At 39.9% G+C, this 16,301-nt stretch overlaps 1 long non-coding RNA gene across 1 annotated transcript; it reads right to left on the bottom strand.

The window, feature by feature from the left end:
- Positions 1-304: 304 nt before the first annotated feature.
- LOC131939370 (uncharacterized) lies at positions 305-1,639 on the bottom strand. The gene is made up of 4 exons (XR_009386412.1): positions 1,477-1,639; positions 1,098-1,169; positions 899-970; positions 305-380 (listed from the first exon to the last, which is right to left on the bottom strand). It is a non-coding gene; the product is annotated as an uncharacterized LOC131939370 (long non-coding RNA).
- Between the last annotated feature and the right edge of the window lie 14,662 nt (positions 1,640-16,301).

Raw genomic sequence — 16,301 nt, 5'->3', positions numbered from 1 at the left:
CTGGGAATATTATAAGTGGATTTAACTGGGTTTTATTTTGGCAACTATGTGTGTCGTTTTAATTCGATAACTCATGAACTACACACTATATGTACGGCATTTATTTATTTGAACAAATTCGAAAATAATAAAGAATAAAATTATTAAAAATTAACATTACATTTTGAAACATTCATCAAACGTTTAAATTTAAGTTTAAACTTTACTTACATACTTTTTTACAACTATTTAAAAAACACCACAGCTTATATCCGCTAATTAACCAATTACAATAAAACAATTTATTTAAAAACCACAACCCTTACACAACTAGATTTGGTACGTGGGGAATATTACAGCTAGAAATGCTTATAGCTGTTAGAAGATTTTCACTCAAATCTCTGAAATAGAAATAAAGTTAACTTCCTAAATATAATATATCAATTCAAAATCGACATAATAAATTGAAATAAACGTTTTATATTCAAGTGTTCTAAGCATTCGTATATATATATATATATATATATATATATATATATATATATATATATATATATATATATATATATATATATATATGTGTGTGTGTGTGTGTATACATATAATTCTATAAAGTCTAATATTTGCTAAAATCATTAAACTATGTTAGTATTAGTAAAAATTGTTCTTGTATTTAATGCAGGGACACATGAAAAAGAAATTGTTTACAAGTAAATTCATTTTTGCAAACAATAGAATAAGTTTATGAATTTGTTTTTATCCAGTATTCGTTTGCTTTGCTAATTATTTATAAAAGCTGCTTTTTTACTACACCTAACAGAAAAGGACCAAATAAAAATAAAACCGATTTTCAAGTATCGAACATTCAAGTTTAAAAAACGACTACAAAATACTAAAAATGAACATAAACAATGTTTACAAAATACAAAGCTGAAATAAGTTTTTGAAAGCGTCAGGGTGGACTATGGCCAATGAATTATTCTTGAGGGATCTGAAAAAAATGAGTTTACAATTATTTTCTTAATAATGAGGTACTTAACCACATTATAATATGTTAAACAAAGCATTCTTAAAAATAAAAAATAAAAACTGGGGTAGATATGTATTTAATTACTTACAAATGCGTTAGTCTTTCAAGGTACATGAAGACATTTTCGGTAATTTCTTGTATTCTGTTGTTGTCCAGCTCTCTGTATATATATATATATATATATATATATATATATATATATATATATATATATATATATATATATATATATATATATTGAGAGAGACAGAGAGAGAGGGAGAGAGAGAGGATGAAATTATTGCATGTAACCTGACGTATATGTTTAATGTTCAAATTCAATTGTTTATGGCTATGATTACATGCATACCTAGACTCCATTAACATATTAACTTTTAGTCATTTCGTTTAATGATAACATCACATTTATCCGATTGTTCTGGACTATTTTATTGAACACAATGCTTAATTAAACATAATATACTCACAATACCAGCACCGTCTGTGGGATATCACTTGGCACTTTTTCTAACTTGGGACTTAAATTTCGACAATTTACAACATTCTCCTGGCATACGCAGGATAAAGATTGTAGATCGAGAGTCGTTAGATTGCATGCAGGTCTACTCGGCGAGGTGCTACTACTGGACTTAGCAACACCGTGTGTTGAACATCTGTAGAGACTGATGAGGCACAGCAGGAACTGAAGACTTGTAGAGTTCCAGCTAAACACGTACAGTTTGACCACACGCTTGACCGTCATAGTGTTTGATGGTCCATCGTGACTTCATTGATTTAGTGATTTTTTTTTGTATCTTGGACTGTATTACAATGATAATCAGAGTCACGTCATTATTGAAAAATACAGTTGTGTTTTTTTTTCTTCTATAAAAATAGAATCTCCATAAACTACTAACCTTTGGGACAGTATAGCTGATTAGGTATAAGGCTAACAACACTAATTTTTCATTTGCCTAGGTTACATGAAACATATTAACTCTACTTCACCTGTGCCAAGGACTGTCAGATTAGACAGGGTAGTTTACTTTTTTAAACCTGCTTTTCCCTGAAAATCTATACTTAAAATACTATACATCTAAACTTAACATCGGTTTTGTCATAGTGTTAAATGCTAGTAAATATGTTATCGACATTTAATGCCATAACTGATCATAAGCCAAATCCTTATTATAGCCATAGCAGAGGCGTAGCGAGGGGGGAGGTGCGGATCGCACCGGGTAACACTATTTAGGGGGGTGACACCAAGGCGAAAAATAGTAAAATATATAGAGAAAAATTTGAGGGGGGTGCAAATCGAAAGTTCGAGGGGGGGGGGGCTGTAAATCGAAAATTGAAAGTTTGTCGCTACGCCTCTGGGGGGTGACACCATTAAGTGCCGCACCAGGTGACACCCGACCTCGCTACGCCACTGAGCCATGGTCCATTTCCTCAATTTGTAGACGCCTTGAATTATACATGAGTGTCGACTCATGTACAATTCATGGCGTCTACAAATTCAGCTCTACAAGCTAATGAACACGTCGACATGCGATTCAAAGCTACTGACACGAAACTAAAGCCATTGCTAAAACAAGAGTAAAACGGTCACAACTGAAACTATTGTTACTACATGAATCTGAATGTGGCAAATAAAACTATCGCTACCATGCAGAGGCGTAGCGGGGGGGGGGGGGGGGTGCGGACCGCACCGGGTGACACTATTTAGGGGGGTGACACCAAGGCAAAAAATATTAAAATATATAGAGAAAAATTTGAGGGGGGGGTGCAAATCGAAAGTTCGAGGGGGGGGGGGGGGCTGCAAATCGAAAATTCGTCCCCGGTAAGGGTCGCTACGCCTCGGGGGGGGGGGGGGGGGGGTGACACCATTAAGTGCCGCACCGGGTGACACCCGACCTCGCTACGCCACTGCTACCATGCATTAGATTGTGACAACTGAAACTATCTTTACTGCAAGATTTCAACTGCAGCAGCTAAAACTATCGACACTACAATAGTCTGGCTGTCACAACTGAAATATTCGCTACTACTTGATTGACACTGTCGCAACTGAAACTATCGGTACTACAAGAATCAGATTGTAACAATTGAAACTATCACTACTACAATAGTCTGACTGTCGCAACTGAAATAATCGCTACTGCAGCAGTAAAACTGTCGCAAATAAAACTATCGGTATTACAAGAATCAGATTGTAACAACTGAGACTATCACTACTACAACAGTCAAATTGTCAGAACTGAAATAATCGCTACTACTTGAGTGACACTGTCGCAACTGAAACTATCGGTACAACAATAATCAGAGTGTCACAACTGAAATTATCATTATCGGTACTACAAGAGTATAACTGGTACAAATAAAACTACTTTTCGCACAAAAAGAGTCAGATAGTCACAACTGAATCTATGGCTGCTTGAAGAGTCAGTCCAGTTTGTCTACTCCGGTAGACGGCGCCACATGCGGCGTTAGAACTAGTTTAGGTTCTAGATCTAAATCTTGAATCTAGAAAAATCTAGACTTTGAAATTACCAGCCTGTTAATCTTAACAACAAGCTATAACCCTTCTAATACAAAAGGCTAAACTTTACACTAGATCTAATCTCTTTACAGAGCAACCGATTAACGACACAGACATTAAATTAAGTCATTAAGTCAGGATTTAGCTAGTTTACCTTGAGCTTGTGAAGTTTCTATTTCTTTATGAATTACCCGCTTGTTTGCTTCGATATTTTTACTTCACTTTGTGTATTTTATCTATAAACATTCCCTGTGTGTTCAACACGGCTCATGAACGTGCATGCGCGAGTTTGATTTTACGCACTTTTTCTGTACGGGGCACTGTTTTAGTTCTATAACCTTTGATAAACGGTGAAAGTGGCTGCTATTGGTATATCATTATATTGTTTGATGGCGTGGGGTTGTGTCTGGTGTTGGTATAAAGTTTAATATCGTGGGATCGGGTTGGGGGTTGGCACAACATTAGATGAGTTTTGATTTGTGGTTGGGTTGAGTACAAGACAAACAAAACCCAGGAAGAGATAGCGCAGTTAAAAGGTTACTAATAAATACTTTTTCTCAAAATAGTTTGAGTTTAAATTTACAATTTTAAATAGTTTTCTTCGTTTAGTGTTAGTTAGCTAAAGCCCTAGGTTTAGGTTTATTTTCTTAATTAACTTTCTCTTTTCTGAGAATACGCTTTTCTTGTAAAAACTACACAGGAAATCGGAACTTCCCGTTTTTTTTTAATAAACAAATGAATACTAGCGCATTGAGCCAAATTGTAAAATATGGATTATATCTGTATTGTTTGAACGGAAGAGATAAGTTTACAGCAACAACAAGTGTAGAAAGTTTCGCATGACTTTTGTGAGCAAGCCACAAAAACATGTACCCTGTAGTAGTATTCATTCTAATCATGCAGCTAGACTATAGTCTCGGGGGTAGGCTTCATCGCTTGATTTTTGTTACAGCTTTCTCTTATACAGTAGGCCTACATATCTAGACAACGATAGATTCTACAATCCAAATATACATGCATATAGATCCAGAGGCGTAGCGACCCTTCCCGGCGCCCGGGGACAAATTTTCGATTTGCACCCCCCACCTCGAACTTTTCATTTGCACCCCCCCCCCCCCCGCCCCCCTCAAACTTTAGATTTGCAGCCTCCCCTCGAACTTTTCATTTACACCCCCCCTCCCTCAAACTTTCAATCTTTCAATTTGGCGCCCCCCCCCCTAAGTTCGACGCCCCGGGGACATATGTCCCCACCCCCCCGCCCCCCCCCCCTCTCGCTACGCCTCTCATTATAGATCTAGAATATCTCTCGATTTAGATCTACACCAGATCTAGATCTAGAGTCTAGATCTAATCTAGACAGTCTAGATCTAGATCAAGTACGAAGTAAAAGACTTACGGATGGTTGAACATTTGGTTATTTTAAGAGTGTTTATGTTTTTTTTATTTATAAAACTGAGTCGATCCAGCTCTGATGGGTACCCGACTCGCGATAGTGAAACTAAAAGCGGCTGGGCAAGGTGCTTATAAAAGTATCAAAACATATAGCGAGGTTTAAAAAAAAAAATGTGCACTCTACTTCACCTGCCCCGTGGACTGTAAGGTCTTAACGGGCACTATATTAATTAATTAAACTAGACGTAGATCTAACTGAATTAAAAATTATGTTTTATCTTTGTAATATTCCTATGCCGATATCATATATGTGTTGTTAAGTTTTCGAGTAGTACAAAAAAGAGGCTGGATCTACCAGTAGCGTAGCCGGGGGGGGGGCATATGTCCCTGGGCGCCGACCTTAGGGGGCGCCAAATCTTGAGGGGGGTGCAAATCGAAAAGTTTGTCCCCCTGGCGCCGGGAACGGTCGCTACGCCTCTGGGATCTACCAGGGCAGAAGCCATATTGTCATCAGAATAAAAGCTGCTGATTTCTTTGAATTACCGAGAACACGCACTATATATGAAGCCCTTAAGGCGTGTATCGCGCACCAACATTGCTTGTCCCAACACCCTTAAAGTGTCTGATATGACCCACAAAGGTCAACTATGCTCAGAGGCGTAGCGACCCTTCCCGGCGCCCGGCGACAAACTTTTCGATTTGCACCCCCCCCCCCTCGAGATTTCGATTTGCACCCCCCCCCCCCTCCTCGAGATTTCGATTTGTACCCCACCCCCCCTCCTCGAGATTTCGATTTGTACCCCCCCCCCCCTCAAACTTTCGATTTGCACCCCCCTCAACTTTTCTATTTATTTTTCCAACCCATTTTGGCGCCCCCTAAGGTCGTCGCCCGGGGACATATGTCCCCCCCCCCCCCCCCCGCCCCCCCCCCTCGCTACGCTACTGACTATGCTACAGAGTTCTTTTGAATCCGGGTCCAAGTAGATCTCTGAGTCCACACAGCTCTGACTGGTATTTAACTAATGTTTGCGAAAGGTAAAGGCTACATGGCATAGTGCTGACTACACTATAACTTCAAATGCCGAGGTCACAGAAACAGGTGAACTCTACTTCACTTGCAACATAGAGCATCAGGTTTGGAAGAGGAAACTTTCCTTTCCACCCCCCACCTCGTTAATTTTTCCTAGATTTTTTCCCAATATAATAGTCCCCTTCGATTGCCTCACCAGGGCGGGAGGTGGGTGGGACTACATACGTTTTTATTTTCCTAAGCATATAAACTGATAGGGGGAATGACCGGTCTAAGGGGTAGAGTTCGAATCCTGGTCCAAGACTTATGGTACCTAACTTATTTTATGGAAAGTAAAGGCGGGCTTGGGCACAGATTCCCTTTATATGCCGAGGTCAAGAAACATCTATAAATACATCTGATCGCTTTATATAAGTAATTAAATATTTCAATATATTTCATTATGTTATAAAATACATGCCTGTATCATGTGAATGTTAAATCCAACAGGTAATAAAACTAAAACTCACCACCTGTGGTAACCCATGCCATCTGTTTGACTATTGCGATCTGACGGTGCATATGTTCGCTGCTCGAAAGGGGGAAGCCACGGTAATGAGTTTTTGTTAAGGGGGAAGGCTTCGGTAAAAAAAAAAAAAGTTTTAAATACTCGTTAGAAAACATTTATTTCTTTACAGTTTTAATGCCCCAAAATTCCCCAAAGTTAAGTGTTTTGAACGGACACAAATTTTGAAAATTCATAAAAAAATTAGTTTGAAGATATGCACTTAAAATTTTTAGGCTGAGTGCCCCAAAATATGGAAGAAGATTATGAATTAATTGTTTATTGGGCTTAAAATGTAATATTTTATGAATGGTGGAAAACCTATGAAGGGGTTAATTTTTCAAGATGGCCGCCGTTGTCATAGTTACCAAGATTTTTCCACCATTTTTTTTAGTGGACAAGCATATGCGGATGTATCTTAATAAAGCTGTAAAGAAATAACTGTTTTCTAACGAGTATTAAAAAAGTTTTTTTACCTGAGCCTTCTCCCTATTAAGGTGGTCATTCATTAAAGGACTACACACTACTAAGGGTGGTTTGTTGGGCGGGGGGGGGGGGGTGTTGACGTGTGTGGTAATGAGTCGGTAATTGCTAATGGTGAAAACTCTTGTTTTTGCATTTTAAGAAGAGTTGTTTGAAACGGAACGAACCGACCCGCGGCATATCATACGCCACTATTTAGTTGTTGTTTTTTCTACTTTTCAGTAATTCATAATTTGTGAATTCGACGGTACCAACGCTGCCACTGAAAATATTTCTTTAAAACACTATATGTAGCTCGTTAAGGACGGTACCCCCTCCTCCCCCCCCCCCCCCCGTTAAAGTAAACTCCACTTAGTTACCCCCCCCCCCCCCTCACCCTACGTTTAAAATCGTTTCAAACTAAATTATCTGCCACTAATAGTCGTCACTAAACCCGGCTCTGCTTATAAACATTTAGCGTGAACCGCAGCTCACCAGACCATGTATGGGTGGGGGTGGTAGGGAGCGCGCTTACAGCTTGTTTTCTAGCGTCTCCCATAAGAGAATTATATATGTAGATTTTAGCTGTTATAGCGATTTCATACGGACACAAATATTTGCCAGCAGGGGTTTAGAAATTTTGATCGGGTGCCTACGGTCATGACATTTACTGGTGGTTTGTGTTGTTTTGTGTTGGTACATTTTAAACATTATTTTTTGACAAGTCAAATTATCATATAGTATAATTAACTTATATTTTAACAATGAGATTAAAAATAACATTAAGTTTAGAATGTAACGTGATTTCGCAGTAAATTTTCAAATATTGATATTACGCTTTTCGATTAATTTATTGTTTTGCTTAAATATCATTTTGTGTTTTAATTAACGAAACAGATAGAATACGTTTACGAAACGCATATAGACACAATCGATATCTTTAAACTGAGGACGACAAGGTATGCCTTTAATCAGTGGTAAGTATCCCTGCTCAATGTGGTGGGCAGGAGGTAAATTGCGAGACGCGAAACGCGAGGTCGCCAGACACAAAGTGACGTTTCTTATTACTCGCATTTTACCCCACCAGGTTTTGTTTTTAATGTTTTTCTTTTTTCTTTTTTTGACAGTTTTTTGAAGTATATTTTCCTTACAAAACAATCTAATGTACACTCTATATTTTGGAGTCTCCTCTCATAGAAGTTGGTGTTCCCACCAAGTCTCGAGTTCGAACCCTCGGGCAGATGAGGCTCGTTAGCTGCGGACAGCCACTTTCTAGGAGAGACAACTCCAAAATCAAACAACTGCTGCCTTGTAGTTTGTTCTTGGTTGGACAAAGGCTATGGAAGCAAATCCTAAAAGAAAAGCAGGATGAAATCGGAGTCAATGGCCTCAATGGCGCATAACCAGTTGACACGTATCCTTGATTGTGATGGAGGCGTGGTCGAGTCGGCAAAAGCTCATAGTTGATAAATTCGAAAAAATCTCGAGTTCAAACCCTCTGGCAGATAAGGCTCGATCCCCTCCAACACTAAAATTAAGAACGAAGAAGAAGAAGAAGAGTTAACCAATATTTTGTATATTTGTTTATGAGTAATAAAAGACGTGTTATTAATTAGGCAAACAGTGAAAATCGCGAAAATAATAAAGTTTAAAATATTAAACTTGGTTTATATCAGAAAACTATTTTTTCCACACATAGTTAGCAATTTTAAAAATAATAGGAATTATTCCTTTGTTCAATAAATATTTTAAAAAAAAATGTTTCTCACTTAAAAAAAAATATTTAAAAACCGATTTACTTTATTTGACAACGTCCACGTGAGAAGTAAAAGAAATGTAACGGTGAATGAGACGATGTACGAAGTGATAATAATCACGTCCACTGTCAACGTTGACATCACTGTCATCACGACTGACAGAGCTTATATCATAGAGGCGGCCAAACTCGTTGACAGGTCCAAATGGGGAAATCAGTACACCTTGTTTCAGACACAGTGAGTAGTTCTTAAGGGGGGGGGGGGGGTTAAGTTAGGGTTGAATGGGGGATTGGGTGGGGAATTGGGTGGGGAATCGGGTAGGGGATTAAGTGGTGGTTGAATCGGGGATTGGGTGGGAATTGGGTGGGGAATAGGGTGGGGAATCGGGTAGGGGATTAAGTGGTGGTTGAATCGGGGATTGGGTGGGAATTGGGTGGGGAATAGGGTGGGGAATAGGTTGGGGAATCGGGTGGGGAATTGGGTGGGGAATTTGGTGGGGAATTGGGTGGGGAATTGGGTGGGGGATTAAGTGGTGGTTGAATCGGGGATTGGGTGGGGATTGGGTGGGAATTGGGTGGGGAATAGGGAGGGAGATTAAGTGGGTTTGGATGGGGGATTGGGTGGGGAATAGGCTGGGGTATTAAGTGGGGTTGAATGGGGATTGGGTGGGGAATAGGGTGGGGAATTGGGTGGGGGGTTAAGTGGGGTTGGATGGGGGATTGGGTGGGGAATAGGGTGGGAGATTAAGTGGGGTTGGATGGGGGATTGGGTGGGGAATAGGGTGGGAGATTAAGTGGGGTTGGATGGGGGATTGGGTGGGGAATAGGGTGGGGAAAAGGGTGGGGGATTAAGTGGGGTTGGATGGGGGATTGGGTGGGGAATAGGGTGGGAGATTAAGTGGGGTTGGATGGGGGATTGGGTGGGGAATAGGGTGGGAGATTAAGTGGGGTTGGATGGGGGATTGGGTGGGGAATAGGGTGGGGAAAAGGGTGGGGGGATTAAGTGGGGTTGGATGGGGGATTGGGTGGGGAATAGGGTGGGAGATTAAGTGGGGTTGGATGGGGGATTGGGTGGGGAATAGGGTGGGGGATTAAGTGGGGTTGGATGGGGGATTGGGTGGGGAATAGGGTGGGGAAAAGGGTGGGGGATTAAGTGGGGTTGAATGGGGGATTGGGTGGGGAATAGGGTGGGGAAAAGGGTGGGGGATTAAGTGGTGGTTGGATGGGGATTGGGTGGGGAATAGGGTGGGGGATGTGGTGGGTGGATGCTTGAGGGGTAGGGAGGGTTTGGGGATGATAGGGATGGGATGGGAAATTAAGTGAATGATTGGGTGGGGAATCGGGTGAGGAATTGGGTGGGAAATTAAGTATTGGGCAGATGAAGTAGAGTTCACCCTCTTGTTTGTGACATCAGCGTGTGAAGCATTCGTGTGGTCAACGCTTTACCCAGACAGCTTTACTTTCTTGAGCGTGAGTCAGGGATTCTAAGCCCGGGAATCGAACTCGAGACTTTCGGATACGTTGTCGATTGCTCTACCATTCGACCACATCGCCAAAATATACGTTTGTACATTTTGATAAAATGTGTTTAAATACCCTGCATTTGAAATGGAAAAATAATGATAGCCTATACTCTAATTGAATAAGCAAGATAACAAATCGAAATTTAAACAACACAGACTTAAAGTTTAGTCCAAATTGCGATGGAATATTAAACCACGCGATTTTATAACCTAGTTATTTCCCTTTTCTTGATTAATAAGCAGATATTGTTTTTCTTAGCGCTTATTTATTTAGTTACTTCCCTTTTGTTTTTCTGTGTTTCACATTACAGCAGTTGCAAGGCCGCGTTACTGTTTAGTTTGGAAGATGTCGACGTCCGTGTATACGACCCAAAACAAGCCCCCATAACAATACAACTTAAACGGTCTGTTTTGCAATATATGTATCATATAAACAAGTAATTAAAAAAAAGTCTAGTGACAATTTTAGCGCAATTTCCTTATGTTATCTAAAAATAGCTCTGTCGTAGCGTAAATCAAGAGCAGGGTTAGTAAAACCATTGGTTAGTTATTAAAACGTTTTTTATTAATTTTTTTTCAGTATTTTACATGTTTTATTTACAATAGAGTAACATGACTAAAAACCATTGCGCGCCTAGCTACTGAACGTGATGGCGCAGCTATTGAACGTGATGACGCGTGTGGTGTGGTTGCATAAAATGCTTACTAATTCCGTCCAAATTTTAATTAATTCAAAAAAATTGTTGTGACCAAACGAAAGTATATTTTTGAAAACTTTCTTCGGCAATATTGTTCTAAATCATGGCACGAATCGATTGGTACATGTTTCAAGTCGCTAAGTGGTCTGGTTGCCGAGATATGGGCCAAAAACTGAATTTTTTCGAGGTTTTTTTTGCTTTTTCGAGAAATCTATGAAAGAAACCCGGAATTTTTATTGCCTATGTTCATCCTCGTAACTTGCTTAACATAATTGTTTTTGTAACTAGTCATCGATATTGCTTCGTTGAGGAGGAGATACGACTTAAAGCTGCGGACACACATCCATACATTCATCCATCCATCCATCCATCCATCCATCCATCCATCCATCCAGAAATGACGGGTTAATAAACGCAATTCTCCAGAATGGAAATTGCGCTAAAAATAACAAATAAAAAATATTGATTATTGTATTAACTTCTGTAAGGTTTATAATGTAAGCACCGCTGAGGTATGTGTGTTTATATTTTTCAGATACACACCATACGAAATTGACATCAAAAGTGTCGCCAAGGACGACTGTGCGTACATAGGTAAGGTTTTCAATTTTACGTAAGTTTAAATGTATATAGTTAACACAATCCGTAATGTCTTTGCTAACTTACCTTTATTATACTAGTTTAAGACATATAAATGTATCCTAATAAGCACACACGCACACGTAAAAGGCACAAACACATGTACAAGTGCTGCTAACGAAGAGGCGTCGCTAGGTCGGGTGTCACCCTGTGCGGCACATTTTACGGTGTCACCCTCCCCCCCTTTTTTTTCGCTGTGAATTTTGCAGTTGGTGCCAGTTCCCCGCCCCCCCCCCCCCGTTAATAGCTTTAAAGTGTTCACATTTAATACTAATGATGTTTATCTACAGTCGGTTTTTAATACAACTTGGTGTAGTATTGTTTTCTTTATAGTTTTAATTTTTACGTCATTGTGTCAGCCCACACCCCCTTATCGGGATCATCATTATGTACTTCAATTACTTTTCAAACTCTAATCAACTGGCAAAAAACATTTATTCCATAAATCTAGAAATTATTTTTTTGTGTAATGTCTCCCCCCCCCCCCCAAAATAGTATCACTTGGCGCGGTCCGCACCCCTAGCCACCGCCCGGCGACGCCTCTGTGTGACGCACACATTTTAAGTTGATATTATAAAAGACCACTGCGTTTTCATTTTCTTCAAGGGACTTTTATATCTGCGGATGAGCCAATAGGCGTCTTGTTAGTAGGAGAATTGTTAGCAGAGTTTTATATAGTCACCTTCCTTTCCGGTACGTTTTCATTTTTATCTTTTACAGTGCGCTCCCTTGAGCAATTATATATATATATATATATATATATATATATATATATATATATATATATATATATATATATATATATATATATATATATATATATGTATATATATATATATATATATATATAGTGGTTTGTTTGACTTGTCAGTGGCTAAGGGTGTTGTCTTAACTTAAATGGTTGCTGTTGGTTATAACGAAATGATATGCTGGTATGCCTAAAAATGAGTACGTTTTTGGAAAATATATTTCTATTTGTAGCGAGTAAATTTGATAGGTTTACTTCCTATATTGTAATATAAGTCCTATATTTAATTTTCATAAATTCAGCGCCAAGGATTTTTATTGTGAGTAATACCAGCGTATAGCGTGAGTAAAGTTACACAGAGGCGTAGCGAGGGGGGGGGGGGGGGGGAGGGCGGGGAGGTACATGTGTCCACGGGCGCCGACCCTAGGGAGTGCCAAAATGGGTTGGAAAAAAAATTAAAATCTCATTTTGGCTGCAGCTTTGCATTATAAATATAAAAAAAATATATGGGGGTGGGGCTCTAAATTGAAAGTTTGTCACCGGGCGCCATGATGGGTCGCTACGCCTTTGAAGTTACACCAAAGTGAACTATGTATTTTTTTCTCTTTAGTGCGTTTATGTCGTTATTTTTTGGGATTTATTTTCCACTTAATAGTCATTCGTCCAAAACGAAGTTGGCACTACATAGCCTACGAGTAAAAATGTTTGCGTTAACTATCTAGCGCTAAGTCATTTGTCCCTAGTTAGTTCCTCGCGGGAGCCGAACGTTTTCCCGAAAGACACTTGCCCGAATGGCGTTTGCCCGAAGGCCGATTTCCCGAACGGATTCTTGCCCGAATGCGACAATTGCCCGAATGGACACTTGTCCGAATGCGACAAATGCCCGAATGGACACTTGCCCGAATGCGACAAATGCCCGAATGGACACTTGCCCGAATGCGACAATTGCCCGAATGGACACTTGCTTGAATGCGACAAATGCCCGAATGGACACTTGCCCGAATGCGACAATTGCCCGAATGGACACTTGCCCGAATGCGACAATTGCCCGAATGGACACTTGCCCGAATGCGACAAATGCCCGAATGGACCCTTTTTTTTTTTGCACATTTTTCTCTAAAGTTCACCATGACCGTTTTTTTTAACGTTTATTTTTTTTTTTTTTTTTTTTAGAAATGTTATCGGCACCGATAATACATTCCAACACCTCTCGGACAGTGTGGTTCATCATGGGCAGCAACAAGTATTTCCCCGAGATTTCTTACTACCTCCTGCCGGCGGTAAAAAACACATCGTACTTCACGAGAGATCCGGACGACTTTTCCTGCACACTCGAAGACCTCCACAGTTTCACAAAGGTCTGTTAGGTCACTTTCACTGTCCGAAAGGTCTGTCTCAGCAGAGGCGTAGCGACCCTTCCCTGCGCCCGGGGACAAAGTTTTCGATTTGCACCCCCCCCCTCAAGATTTCGATTTGCACCATCCCCCACCCCCCACCCCCCACCCCCTCAAGATTTTGATTTGCACCCCCCCCCCCTCAAACTTTCAATTTGCACCCCCCTCAACCTTTCAATTTATTTTTCCAACCCATTTTGGCGCCCCCTAAGGTCGGCGCCCGGGGACATATTTCCGTCCCCCCGCCCATCCCCCCCTCGCTACGCTACTGTGTCTCAGGTAGTCAGTGATATATTGCCAGGAAGTGGGATGCTGTGGTCGAACGATGAAGTGTTTGACAGCTAACATGAAAGTCTTGAGTTCGGCTACTGGGTTGTGGTCCTTACGACGTCCATGTCTACTCAGGTCTGAAAGGTACCTGATTTACGTTAGGGAAAGTAAAGGAACTGACTTCAGTTCTGACCACGCTATCCTTCACTTTGCTGAGGTCAATAAAACAGGAGAGCTCTACTTCACCCGCCATTTGGACAGTAAAGGTACGAAAGGGTACTATTCAAATAGCAAATAAAATCAGCACTGTGCTGTGGAATTATTTGAAATATAGCATACCGTACAACAATATATATATATATATATAATTGTAATAGACCCGTTCGGCCAGGATAATGTTGTGACTTGTTTATTATAACTCACGCAGCTCAGCACAACAACAAGAAAATCTGTTTCCATCCTTGTGGCTGACCACAGCCCATTGATTTATTTTGCTACTGGGCCAAGTGAAATCCTGTCACCCCTGGCGTATCAAGGCTCGTATTTCAATTACATTATGTGAGTCTATGTTTTTATTCTGTTCATTTTCATTATGTGAGTGTGTGGACGTTGATGAATTAAATTTTAATATGTGAGGATGGACTAGATGAATTAAATGTTACGAGCTGACCCGCGACGTAGCATACGCCGCTATTTAGATAATTTCTTATTTTTCAGTAATTCATATTTTGTGAATTCGACACTACCAATGCTGTGACAGAAAATATTTTGATTTAAAACACTATCATTAGCTAGTGAAGGACGATTATCCTCACCCTAACTTTCCACGCCGCTATCTAGTTGTTTTATTTTCTACTTATCAACAATTCATAGTTTGTGAATTCGACACTACCCCACCCCCTTCCCCCCCACCCCCACCCCACCACGCCCAGTGAAAGCAGCCGTTTACAGACGACAATGAAAACATCAAGCAGAACTTATCTCCCCTTAGTTTCAAATCGTTTAAAAACTAAATTATCTGCCCCGAATAGCCGTCATTCCTCCGAACCGGCTCAACTATTGTAAACATTCGGGGTGCCGGCTCTACTATTGTAAACATTCGGGGTGAACCACAGCTCACCTGACAGGTGGGGATGAGGGTGGTGGTTGAGCTGCGTGGTGTTTCTATGGTCTCAAGGAAGATAATTATATATATAGATATATTGATAGTATCACTAGATGAAGTAAATTTTACAATGTGATTGTATGGACTATATGAGTCTTGTTTTTACTGTGAGTCTATGGTTCAGATTGGTCAAGCAGTATCTTCCAGCATGGGGCTATCAGAACCGGACATAGCCGTGTTAAGCCCTTAAGCTAATTATGATAAGAAGACCTTTATAAGCCAATATATTATACTAGGCATGCTGCCCAGCTTCGCTTAGGCTTTCGAAAACATTGAGAATTTGAATGCTTAATTAATTCGCCCGAAGGTCGGTCTACGACCTCAAGAGTTATGAAGAGGTTCCTCCGTGGACATTTTTTTTCGATTTATAGCTCATATAAGGTACCGGTCAGTCGAGGTCAGTTTTGACCCCCACATCGTAGACTTTTCGGCCCCGTTTTCTGTCGCACCAAGGCAAGATCATGCCAAATTTGAAGCGCCTGCGGCGCCGGGAAGTGCCCTATCGGACACCCGACAATCTAGATCTAGATCTAGATTCCTAAAAGAATTTTTTTTTTTAAGTTTAGCCCGAGCATAATAAATAATGTGTCTCGAATAATAATAAATAATATGTCTCGAACCCGCACCACCTGCGTGGTTTAATGTACACTAACATCTCCACTATTTAGGCACCTTATAAAATACGGAGAATGAATACGTATTTTAAAATCTTAACTTACGCGAATATGCCTATTCTTTCAAATTAATTTTTTATCCCAAATTAGCCAGTTCCAAACAAAGATTTTGTATAAAATAAATAAGTCTTGAAATAGTTTAGTCCTAATTTGAAATTTATTTTTGGAATTGATTTTAGAGAAGTTAGAGTCTAAATCTAGATCTTAGCGTCTACGTCTAGATCTAGTTATTGCGTAGATTTAGATTTAGTCTAGATCTAGAATCTCTAGATCTAGAATCCAAATACATAAAATAAATTTTATGAGTTTAGGCCGGAAAAATTGTATTGTATACATTTCATAGTGTACGTAGATCTAAATCAAATTTGAATGAAATAGTTCATTTCTTTTCATTCTAAACACGGCAGATGACGTCTTTAGTTAATGTATAAGCAATAGTGACGTCACAGTTTTATGCGTTCTTTTTCACATATATTAAT

The sequence above is a fragment of the Physella acuta genome, unplaced genomic scaffold, assembly GCF_028476545.2.
Source record: "Physella acuta isolate Inbredline_101_S28 unplaced genomic scaffold, ASM2847654v3 ptg000276l, whole genome shotgun sequence".
Taxonomy (NCBI): Eukaryota; Metazoa; Mollusca; class Gastropoda; family Physidae; genus Physella; species Physella acuta.
The sequence above is the reverse complement of the archived record's forward strand: the minus strand, read 5'-3'. Positions and strand labels throughout refer to the sequence as shown.